Source organism: Xylaria bambusicola (assembly GCF_022495145.1).
Source record: "Xylaria bambusicola strain CBS 139988 unplaced genomic scaffold F5B22scaffold_12, whole genome shotgun sequence".
NCBI lineage: Eukaryota > Fungi > Ascomycota > Sordariomycetes > Xylariales > Xylariaceae > Xylaria > Xylaria bambusicola.
The window spans coordinates 839,213-853,007 of record NW_025953565.1 but is presented as its reverse complement, the minus strand read 5'-3'; positions in this window follow the sequence as shown (position 1 = coordinate 853,007).

Genomic DNA, 13,795 nt, shown 5'->3' with positions numbered 1-13,795 from the left:
AATTAATTTAAATATTATACTTATTTAAAAAGTTTATATTTAAAAGTATATTTAATTTTAAATTATTAAAAACTTATACTATTATTTTATATATACCTATTTTATTAACGCTATTAATTTATTTATAAAAGTATAAAGGTAGCTTAACTTATTTCTTTAATATAAAAAAACTAATAATATTACATAAGGATAATATTTAATCGAATAAAAATTCTATTATAAGGTTTATATATTTTACTTACGTTTTATTTATTATAACTATTAAATATCCTATATTAAAACAAACAATAATTTTTATTAAATTATCTTTAACTTAAACTTTTATAAAAAGATATATATAAAATATAAAACCATTTTTATTTATATTAAGTAAAGCTATAGATTTAATTAATATTATATTAAAAATATTATTAATTATAAAGGCTTCTTTTATAATAAAGCAGAATTAAAATAGGTTTATTTTATCTTTATTAAATAGTTTAACTATATATTTTAAAGGTATATATTTATTAATAATATAATATAAAAAGTATTTAGTTTTACTTTTTAATTAGGCGTTATAATAGTAATAATATAAAATAGTAAAGTTATTAATTATTAATAATATTATTAAAGCAGGGTTTAAAAAATAAAAAAATTACTTAATATTATTTTTAATATTTAATACTTTAATATAAAATTCTTTATTACCTTCCTTTTTAACTTCCTTTATTATAATATATCCTTATATAATAAGTTTATACTTTTTAAAGTTTAAATCTATTTAATTAATAGTTAAAAAAACTTTATCTTTAATTCCGGAATATTTATTATAATAAGGTCTAACCTAATAACGAAAAGTTTAATATTAAAAGCATTATATTTAACAGAAATATCTATAATTATTTTAATTACTTTAACTATTTTAACTATAATAGTTATATTTATAATATCCTTTATAATATTTTTTTTAGCTAACTTATATAGCTATATTATTAATATTGTAATTAATTATTATTAAATAAGCTTTAATAATTTATAAAATTATAGGAAATTATTTAAGTATTAAAGTTATTAACTATTTTTTATATTTAAAAAGTTTAGCTTAATATACTTTTTATTTATTTTTTAAATAAATTAAAAATATATTTAATAATATAATTATATTAAATTTAATATAAAATTTTTAAAAGTTAAAATATAATTAGTTTTAAATATAACCTTTAAATTAAGCCTTAATAATAAAGCTAAACTTATAATAATGTTTCATTATTTCTATTACTTAAATATAGATAAGGATATTAATTAATATTTTTTTAATATATAAGTTACCTATAGCTTCTTTAAAAGTATTTATAAAGTTATACTTAAACTTTTTTTTTAATCTTTTAAAAAATATAATTAAAATTAATACTTATTACTATTATAATAATATTATTTAATATTTTTATATATTAAATTTAAATATTTCCTTTAAATAATTAAAGAAGATTATTTTATAAAATAGTTCTTTTTTTTATATCTTAAATATATTATTAAACGGACATTATAAATAAATATATATTTTATTAATAAATATTATAAAAACGGGTTATATATTTATTAATGCTATAAATAAGGGGTAGGTTTAAATTACAATACCTTATTATTTAAATCTTTTATATAAAACTTATTATAATTACCATTTTAATAATTAAATTTAAAACTAATTTAATTATATTAATAATATCTTTTACTATTATTTTAACTATATTATTATTAAAGATTACTTTAATAGTTAAAGCTATTTTTATAACCTATTATATTATTATAAGATCTTTTAAGGTATTTCGTTTTATAAGGTTTACTATTTTATATATTTTTTTAAATAATAATTAAAAAGTTAAATTATAAATTTTAATATTAAAGTAATATATAAAAAATAAACGGGGAACTTATCGCTATATAAAGTAATAAAAATAGAATTTTATTTAATTTATAAAGTTTAATTAAATTAATTAACTTATTTATATTAATTGGAATTAGGAATAAAGTTATAAATCTAATAAATAATAGGTTTAAAATAATTAGAATAAATATCAATATATCCTTTAATTAATATAAATTAAAAATCTATATAATTAAATAATTAAGGTATTTAATATTTATTAATTATTAAATATATTTTCCTAATATTAGGTTAATAATATAAATATAGTTAATTATTTATTAATAAAAAGTAAGGATTTATTAAACGTTATTTTAATTAAGTGTTTATACCTATAATAATTAAGCATTTTTTTAAAAAAATAATATAATATAATAATATAAATAATAATCCTTAAAATAATATAGCAAAAAGGCTATAAAAAATAATTAATAATTTATAAAATAATATTTATAGGAAAATATTTTAAGGATAATAAAATAAGGAAAGGAAACTTAAAAATTTAAAGGATTTAGGAAAATATTTAAATTTACTATTATTAATTAAAAAAGGAAAGTATATTAAATAATATAATGCAATATATAATATAGATTATAATAATAGTAATTATTAACGTTTTAGGTATAGGTTTTCTAATAGGAACCTTTTTTAAGTTATTTGTTAAAAGGTAATATATAGTAAAGTAAATAAAATAAATTAAAATATTAAGATTAATAATACTATCCAATCGGTAATTAATTAAATTTCGTTACCATTTATTAGTTATCGTTTTAAATAATAATTATTTAATACAGTAAATTAATATAGCCTTAAGGATAGTTGGAATTAGAACCGGTTAAAGGCCAGGGGGCCAGTCGGAAAAGGGAAAGACAGGGGAGGGAATATATCGGAATAACCTTAAAAGTACATTAAAGTTAGAGGGAACTTAATCTTTACAATCTTTTAGATTAACAGATTAAAAACTAAAAGAATTTAAATTCTACCATTGGGTTAACATTTGTAAAATAATAATTAGGTTCGTTAGCTACTAAATAGTAAACCTTTAATATAATAGAAAACGTTAATATATTCCCTAAGTTTATTTATCAGGGTTGGTAATTAGTCAGACTAAAGTGATTAAATGAGTGAGTAAATTAGTCTTTAGTCACTCACAGCCTTGACTAAGACTAAATTAATCACTCACTCAGGTGACTAAGACTAATTTAGTCACTCAAACTGGTGACTAAGACTAAAGATTAAAATATTTAATTATTTAATATTTAATTTTTCTTTTTATTTTTTAATTAAAAATAAAACTTTAAAGTATAAATATATAATAATAAATATATATTATAAAGAATATTATTATATATATTAAAATAGAGGGAAAATAAATATAAAATAATATAATTATTATAAATGTATTATTAAAACTTTTAAAATAAATAAGTTTAAAAAGAAAATATATATTAATAAATAAATATAATAATAAACTATAAATATTAATTATTATTATAATATAAAGGTTATTAATATATAAATTAAAAAAAAGGAATATAAAGGTAAAGTAATAGAATTATTTTAAATATATTATTAAAACTTTTAAAATAAATTAATTTCAAAATATAATATATATTAATAAATAAAAGTTTTATATTATTATTTTTTATATAATAATAAATTATAAATATTTATTATTATTATAATATTAAGGTTATTATAATATATATTAAAATAAAGGAAATATAAAGCTAAAATAATAAAATTATTTTAAATATATTATTAAAACTTTTAAAATTAATAACTTTAAAAATATAATATATATTATTAAATAAAGGTATTATATTAATAATTTATATATAATAATAATTTATAAATAATACTTATTATTTTAATATTAATAATATATTATATTATATAAAATATATTTTTAAAAAATTACAATTAAACTTTTAATCACTCTTAGTTAGATTAAATTAGTCACTTTAATCACTTTAGTTAGACTAAAGTTTTAGTCAGACTAAATTAGTCATTTACAGCCTTGATTAAGACTAAATTAGTCACTCACTTAAGTGATTAAGATTAATTTAATTACTCACTTTCCTGATTTTTGATTAATTTAGTCACTTAAACCTGTGACTAAGACTAAGACTAATTTAGTCACTCATGACTAAGATTAAGACTAAGTGACTAAATTACCAACCCTGCTATTTATAGGAAGCCTTTCTATAAAAGGGTTTCTATAAAACATTATCCAATAAATAACATTTATTAAACGTTATTTAACTAATTAATATATATAGGTACTTAAGTACTTAATGTTCCTTTTAAAATATTATAAATAATAATAATATATTAAATAAATAATTTTAAGTTTTATTTATTAATTTAAAATATAAGCTATAGGTTGCTTTTTTTATAAAGGGTTTTTATTATTATTAATAAAGAAATAAGGGATTTTTTATATATATATATAAAGATTAAAAACGTGGTTAAGTTAATTAAATAGCTAAGTTTAATAAAAGATATATTATTTATTATAAAAGTTTTAATAATATATTTAAAATAATTATATTACTTTACCTTTATATTCCCTTTATTTTAATATATATTATAATAACCTTTATATTATAATAATAATATTTATTTATTAATATATAACATTATATTTTTTATTTAATAAATATAATTATTTAATATATTTTACCAATATATAATCATTATTAATATATAGTTACAATTTTAAAACTTTTTACCTTTTATATTTTAACTTTCATTTTCTTTGCCTATAATAATAAATAATGCGTTAAAAGAAACCAAGCTATAAACCGCTATACGCATTTTTAAATAAGACCCTTATCTTTAAATTATAATACTTATAAAGATATATTACATTCCTAATATTATATTACGCCGTTAAATTATTAAAATTATACCTAAACGTAAGTAATAGCCTATTACTTAAAAATTTACCGAAATTAAAAAAATATTAATTGTTAAATTTATTATTAATTTAAATATATAAACGTTTCTTTCCCGGATATATTATATTTAAAATATAACTAATTAATTATTAATTAAACATAAAAATATATTTATTAAACCAAATTAAGTTATATATTTTATATAATATATACCTATTATAAAAGTACATTTAAACTATTAAATTAATTATAGCTAAATCCTTTATAAAAATCCTAACGAATATAACGTTTATTTTAAATATATAAAAGTAACTATTAAATAAAAAAGTATTATAAAGGAGGATATTTATAATTTTAATAAAATAAGATTTATAATATATATAATTATAATTAATATAATTATAATAAGTATTAAAAGGCAAAATAAGCTTAAGTAAACTTAGTTTAATAATTAGAATTAATTTATAGCTATTTATTTAATTAATTTTTATAATTAAATAATATTACCTTTCCTTATTTTATAAAAAAAAACCTATTTAATATTTTAATATTATAATAATTCTATATTACTTAATTAATATATTACAGTTTTAAAAAATAATTAAATTAATAATAAACTTAATTTAAAATAGATTAAACATTTTAATAAATATATTAAACTATATTTAATTAATATAAAATACCTTTTTATCCTTAATAGTTATAAAAGCTATTATTTAAAAGTTTTTAAAAAATATTATTAAAAAAATAATATTTATATTATAATAATACTTACCTATTCCTTTTATAAATTTTAGCTTTTAAATATAGCATATTTTAACCCGTTAAAAAAGGCTTATAATATTAAAATTAACAATTTTATATATATAAGTATAATATATATTTTTAAAAAGAACTTTTTTTTAACATTTTTTAAAGTATATATAAAGTTAATAATACTTAAAAATATTATTAATAGATTTAAAGCTATTAATATTATACTTTTTAATTTTTAAGTTATAATTTTTAAACTAAAAGTTATTCCAATTACTTTTATACTATTACTGCCCCTTAAATTACCTTTAATTATTTAAACTTTAAAAACCCCTATTAATATTAAAAAAGCTATTTTATAATTTATTTACCTTAAAGATTAAATTAAAAAGTATTAAAATAGCTTTTTAATTAAAATTATTAATATTATAGCTTTTTTATTAAAAATTATATATTAAATAATTTATAAGTAAATATTATTGTTAAATAAAGTTATTAAATTTAAAAAAGCTAATAATATCCTTAATAAATATTAAAAAATTAAAAATAAATATTTTAAGGTTAAAGGAATACTTATTTAAGCTAAAGGAATACTTATTTAAGTTAAAGGAATAGAACTTTAAGTTATTAAAAAAGGTAATAGTATTATAGGTTAAAAAAATAGTAAAGGTAATAGTTATTAAATAAGGGTAACTAAATATATATGTTATTATAATATATATAGCAATACTAGTTATAATATATATATATATATATAATAAATATAGAAATATTTAATAAATTAAATTTTAATTAATTTAAATTGATTTAATTATATTATGGTTGTTTTTTTAAAATACAACCAAAATAGGTTTTAAAATTGTAACCATATACTAATAATAACTATATACTAATAAAACACGTTAAAATATTTTAAATAATTATAACTATTTTAAATAAAGAAATTAATAATTTTATTTTAAATTATATTAATAATAAATTACTTTAACTAACGCATCGCCTACTTAACCTGGCCACCCCCCTAGCCCATATAAATAACGTCGGTGCACTAATCACGTAATAATTTAATAACTCTATAAATATTAGTCGTATAAAATAATAAAATATACTATTAAATTTATAAAAAAAAGAGCTATTTAACAGTGCCCCTTACTAACTTTTACAACTTATATTTGTAGAGCTATTAAGCTATACGCTAAAATAAGCGCTAAATTAATCCTTACTTAACGCCCCTTTAACGTATTACTTAATATCTCGCTTAATAAATTTTATAAAAAATAGTAAAAAATACCTTTGGATTCCCCTTTAATTAAAGGATTTAACAGTATTAATTGTTAAATTATACAATTAATATTTATAAAGTTATTAAAGATTAAAATAATAAGGTTTTATATAAGTTATTAAAGTAGTTAGGTTAAGTAGGAAATGCGTCAATTTCTTTAGCTTTATATTAATAACTATATTAAAATGTTTATATAATTTATTTTATAACTATAAATAAAATAGTTATAAAATTATAAAAAGTATTATTAAATTCCTTTTTAAATTAATATTTTAAAAATAATAATTATAAATTTATAAATTTACTTTTTATAAAGTTATTTAAGTTTAAAATATTAAATTTTATATAGGAAAATAAAATAGTTAAGTTAAATAAAAAATATATTAATTAATTTTTCTTTATTTAAAATTAATTAATTAAAATTTTAAAGGTAATATTTTATTTATTAATTTAAAACCTTTTATTTAAAGAATAAATATTATATAAAAAATATTATAAATAAAAGTAACGCATCTCCCACTTAACCTGGCCACCCAATTGACCTAGCCACCCCCCTAGCCCTTACAAAAAACGTCGGTGCGCTAATCACGTGATAATTTAATAACTTTACGAATATTAGTCGTATAAAACAATAAAATATACCATTAGATTCGTAATGAAAAGAGCTATTTAATGGTACCCTTTACTAACTTTTACGACTTGTATTCGCGGAGTTATTAAGCTATACGGTAAAGTAAGCGCTAAATTAATCCTTGCTTAGCGCCCCTTTAGCGTATTGCTTAATATCTCGCTTAATAAATTTTATAAAAAATAGTAAAAAATATCGTTGGATTCCCCTTTGAATAACGGATTTAAAGGTACTAATTATCAAATCGTACGATTAATATTCGTAAAGTTATTAAAGATTGAAATAATAGGGTTTTATATAGGTTATTGGGGTGGCCATATCAATTGGGTGGCCAGGTCAAGTGGGAGATGCGTTATTTCCCATTTAACCTAACTATTTAATTAAGCTAACTACCCTATTAACCTATATAAAAAACATTAATATAATAATTATATAATAATTTAATAATTTTATAAATATTAAATAATTATATAAAATAATAAAATATATTATTAAATTTATAATGAAAAAAGCTATTTAATAATACCCTTTATTAACTTTTATAACTTATATTTATAAAGTTATTAAGCAATATATTAAAGTAAGCGTTAAAATAATCCTTACTTAATATTACTTTAACGTATTACTTAATATCTCGCTTAATAAATTTTATAAAAAATAGTAAAGAATACCGTTAAATTTCCCTTTAAATCTATTATTTAAAGGTACCAATTATTAAATTGTACGATTAATATTCGTAAAGTTATTATAGATTGAAATAATGGGGTTTTATATAAATTATTGGGGTGGCCAGGTTAATTGGGTAGCTAGGTCAAGTGGGAGATGCATTATAATTAAATAATATTATAAAATCTTTATTATATATTAATAAAATATTATATATATAGTTAAAGCTTTTTAAATTATTATTAATAATTAAAAAAATATATTAAAGTTAAAGGTAAGGTTATTATTAAAGGAAAAGGTATTAAATATATAAAAATAAATTAATTAAATAAATTAAAAAGTGCTTACTTAATTTAACATTTAACTATATATAAGGTTTTTAATTAATATATAAAGTAGAATTAGTTTAAGTATAGCTCCTTATTTTTAATAGGAATTGTATATAAACGGAAGTACCTCCGTTTCATTAAGTCGACCGGTCGTTTTCAAGTTAAAGACCCCAACCCTTCTACTGGAAGGCAGAAGGTTAGCGACAGAAGTGGAGTCCCAACGGGTAACCGTTCATTCTTACCTTTATCCATACAGACCTATATTCCAGCTTCATCCTTTCCTTCCTTCCTTCCTTAGCGTAGAATCTTCGTCCATAGTATCAATCAAGCTATGATGCCCTGAAACCGCGATCGTGATACGACCGAGGTCGCGAAAAGGAAGAAATCACCTGAGGCTATCAATATGATGTGCTGTACTACTCCATTCCGTTTGCTGTCTGGCGGCGGTTTCACCCTCGCTTGATTATAGAAACAGTACCAAACCTGGCGGCCTCTGACCGACCGCCGCCGATACGCCGCCTGCATCCTGAAGCTTGACGATTTCAGCCTTATGTCAATGTTGCCGTTGTGATGAATCAGTTTAGCTCTAGCTCTCTCGTCAGACCTCATCTCAGCAGTGCCCTCTACTAGAAGAAACGTGCCATAGAGTCAACCATCACCGTTCCCTCAACTCATATACCTCGAGCACGAGGACGCGCACGACCTCCTCAGTCTGTGGGCTCATCGGGGTTATGGCGATAGAGGATATAAACAAGCCCGGCTTACTAGTACGTGTCTATCGCGTAATGCGGTCAGCTCTACGCAGGTGCAATGGGGTGGGTGCCTATATACAACCTCATTATCCTACCTGAGCCGCATATGCTGAATTCTACTTTTAGTAGATTAGGTGGCAAAGTAAGCGGTGTCACTTAACGAAATTCATTCTTACTGCAGGTGTTGCCAAGATCCGAATTAGCGAGCAGGATCCGAGTAAGCGAAGATCCGAGCTAGCGAATATCCGTCTGGCGCTGTACAACTGTAAAGTATCATGCTAATATCTATAGTTCTTTTACCAAGCCCGTTCAACATACCAACTACTTGGGTATAATCAAGTTGGTTCTACCAATTATCGCTTTGATATTTGTCTCGCTCTTAAAAATGCCGTTCTGCTTTATTTGTCATGTCTCTCACTATAAACCCAGCTTTCCTCAGGTGAGCTGTTTTAAAAGTATGTCATGTCAAAGAGCTACTACTCAATGCTTTCTACAGACTCAGAGGCACGGACTTTCGTTCGTGTGTATAAGTAACGTATTCCCAATTTTCAATCAAGTAGTCGAGCTAAGTGTACGCTCATATACAGACCATCTAACAAAGCCGGGCGGGCCACCCTCATTTTGTCTGCATACTCAAGAAACCCATTCGTTTCACTCATTTGTACCTCCTTTCTAAAAACGAAGGCACTTAGACACATGCCTTCATACGGCCATTATAGCATCAGGTAACGATATAATGGCGACTTCAACATCCTTTGTGCCTGGCGATGGCCGGGGAGTTCAGTTTTCTAATAGCACCGGAATAGCAAAGAAATCCCAATCTATGAGAACTGAGGAAGCAAATATATTTTGGCGGCGACACTTTGAGGAACTGAATGCTTCCGAGTTTCCGGCTCGGCCGTCCCAACTTGCTGGATACCGTCTCGATACACAACTAAAGCATCGTGTTTCTTACTCAGCCCCAACGCAGCAGACGTGGTCCAGTACGACCATATGCCGGGGAGCCCTCGCAGTGGTCTCGGCTCGGTCGACACTTGCCTCGGAGGCACTCTTCGGTGTTGTCACTGAGCGAACTCAAATGGGTGAGGAACAAGTGCACTCACTCGATGGTCCAGCACGAACACTGACGCCCATGCGTGTCCTATGCGCGTCCCATCACTCCGTGTCGGACATCATGGGAGCGATAACTGCCTACGAGAATGCCGTAAATAATTTTGGACGGATAGGTCTGTGCGACGTTGGTCACGCGGGAGACAACGAGTCTGCCGCTTGGGGATTCCAGACCATTTTGCTGGTCACTGCTGATAGCGCGCCACATGCACCTAGTCATCGAACTGCTGATGAGATGGATAGATTTGCGCCCTTTAGCGACCGCGCTCTCCTACTTCATTGTCACATGTTGGATGATTCTGCGTTACTGACGGCGAATTATGATCAGAGGGTGATGGACGCTCTTCAGGTGGCCCGACTTCTGAGACAGCTGGGATGTTTGATCGAGCAATTCCAGAGTCACGTTGTCGATCCGCTGTTGGTGGGACAATTAGACTTTATGACACAAGAGGACAGAGCGGAGATCGCGCATTGGAACTTAGAAAGGCCTCGAACCAAAGACGGCTTCATTCACGAGATGATTGCAGCGAAAACGGCTGCTGTTCCAAGAAAAACCGCAGTATCCGCTTGGGACGGGGACTGGACTTACAATGAGCTAGAAATTGTGTCTTCACGTCTCGCCGCGCATCTCCAAAGCCACAATTTTATCCAGGGGCAGACGGTGGTGCCAATTTGCTTCGAAAAGTCGAAATGGGTCGTCGCTGGAATGCTCGCCGTGCTCAAAGCAGGACTGGCATTTACGCTTATCGACCCATCCATCCCCCGAGCTAGGATCGCACAAATATGTTCGCAGACTTCCGCCACATTTGCTCTCACCTCTGAATTCTACCGTGACACCATGGGCAGTGTTGTGGGCCATTGCATAGTGGTCAATGACGACGCTTGCCGGTCGTTTCCTTGCGATAAAGAGTGGGTTAAGCCCACGGTAAAGTCGCGAGACCTGGCCTACGTTCTCTTTACCTCCGGTAGCACTGGGGAACCGAAAGGGGCGATGATTGAACACCAGGGATTCGTGTCGCGCGCGCTCGAATGCGGCCGCGCGCTGGGTATTGACAGCAATACCCGGTCTCTTCAGTTTGCGTCGTATTCTTTCGGTTCGTTTATGGTGGAGATTGTGGTGACTCTGATTCACGGAGGCTGCGTCTGTATTCCTTCTGAGGACGATCGCATGAACAATGTTCCAGATTTCATCAGAAGATGGAATGTTAATTGGGCGCTGCTGACTCCTTCTTTCATCGGCACTATTGATCCCGGCAGTGTCCCGGGACTCCAGACCTTAGTGTCGGCTGGGGAGTTGATGTCAGCATCTCTCATTGACTCCTGGGCTCCACGAGTTAAGCTCTTGAATGCATACGGACTGAGCGAAATCTCAATCATTTGCAGTGCCACCCAGGTAATCTCGCTGTCTCAGGGGCCGAGCAATGTTTGCCGGGCAGTAGGCGCCCGCTTCTGGGTCGTCGATCCCAATGAGTTCAATCGGCTCGCTCCGATCGGCTGCATTGGCGAGTTGGTTGTTGAAAGCGCAGGTGTTGCGCGCGGATACATTGTCACTCCGCCGCAGGGCAGCTCTCGCTTTGTTTCAACGATTCCGGCTTGGTATCCTTCCCAGACACTCCCCGATGGCATCAAATTCTACAGAACCGGAGATCTCGTATGTTACAGATCTGATGGAAGCGTTCTATACCTTGGACGCGCAGATTCACAGGTCAAGATCCGGGGGCAGCGCGTGGAAACCGGCGAGGTAGAAACTCGTCTACGAGAACAATCATCTAACTACATACCCGTGGTCGAGGGTATTAAACGCTCGGGCGCGTTAGGCAACACGCACTTGATTGCCTTCCTAATAGAATCTTCAAGGGCCACTGAGGACATAGATGCACGCATCTTGGACACCAGTGGTGCCACAAGTATAAGCTCGAAGCTGCAGCAGGTTCTTCCCCAGCATTCAATTCCAGCCTACTATATTCTCGTTAGCCATCTTCCCCAAACTGTGACCGGGAAAACGGACAGACGAAAGCTTCGATCAATTGCCAATAAGCTTTTAGATGAATTAGTTGAGATCGTGACAAACCAGCAAGATGTGAGGTTTAGTTCGTCGGTTGCTAATAATGAAGCCCAAATTACGGAGCTTTGGTTTCGAAGCTTGGATCTCGATCCCAATTCTGATAGCGAAAACGCGAGCTTCTTTGAGCTGGGTGGAAATTCAATCGCAGCGATGAGAATGGTGAATATGGCGAGGCTAGCCGGCATAGCTCTAAGGGTGACTGATATATTCGAGAATCCTACGCTTACTGGTCTGATTGGTGCAATTTATCGAGACTCCTCTGCGCACAAGCCCATCCCGACAATTATTTACGAAGGTCCTGTTGAACAGTCATTTGCGCAGGGCCGTCTATGGTTCTTAGAACAGTTAAAATCTGAAGCGTCATCATACCTCATCCCGTACGCCGTCCGTATGCGTGGAACGCTACGTATCGACGCGCTTACTACAGCACTGCTAGGCCTGGAGCAAAGGCATGAAACCTTGCGGACGACGTTTGAGGAGCAGGATGGCACGGGCATGCAAGTTGTTCACGCGAGTTGCATGGAAAAGTTAAGAGTGATTGATGTCAAGAACGGCGGCTACCACCAATTGCTACGGCAAGAACAGACCACTCCATTCAATCTGGCTTCTGAGGCAGGTTGGAGGATACTATTAATACGTCTGGGAGAAGACGATCACATCTTATCTATCGTTATGCATCATATCATCTCTGACGGATGGTCTGTTAGCATCTTATGCCGGGAACTCGGGCAGTTCTACGCTGCTGCTCTCAGAGGCCATAACCCTCTTTCAGCTGTAAAGCCACTCCCAATCAACTACCGCGACTTTTCCGTATGGCAAAGGCAGGAGGAGCAAGTGTCCGAACATCAGCGTCAGCTTGAGTACTGGACCCATCAACTTATGGACAACTCTCCAGCCGAACTCCTCACTGACTTCCCCCGGCCGAACACACTGTCCGGCCAGGCAGGCTCCGTACCGGTCACTATAGAGGGCGAACTATACGAGACGCTCTTAAAATTCTGCCACGCACACAAGGCTACATCTTTCGCCGTGCTGCTGGCGGCCTTCCGTGCTGCTCATTATCGTCTCACCGGCGCCGAAGACGCTACCATCGGCGCACCTAATGCCAATCGTAACCGGCCGGAACTAGAGGATATGATTGGCTTCTTCGTCAATACCCAGTGCATGCGAATCAGTGTTGAAGATAACGATACATTCGAAAGCCTTGTGCGACAAGTTCGATCAACAGTCGCAGCTGCCTTGGAGCATCAGGATGTCCCTTTTGACCGTGTCGTATCAGCAGTTCTACCCGGCTCGAGAGACACGTCCCGAAACCCGCTGGTGCAACTCGTCTTTGCTCTGCATTCTCAACATGACCTGGGCAAGTTCGAGTTAGAGGCTCTTAAAGGAGAGCCCCTTGCT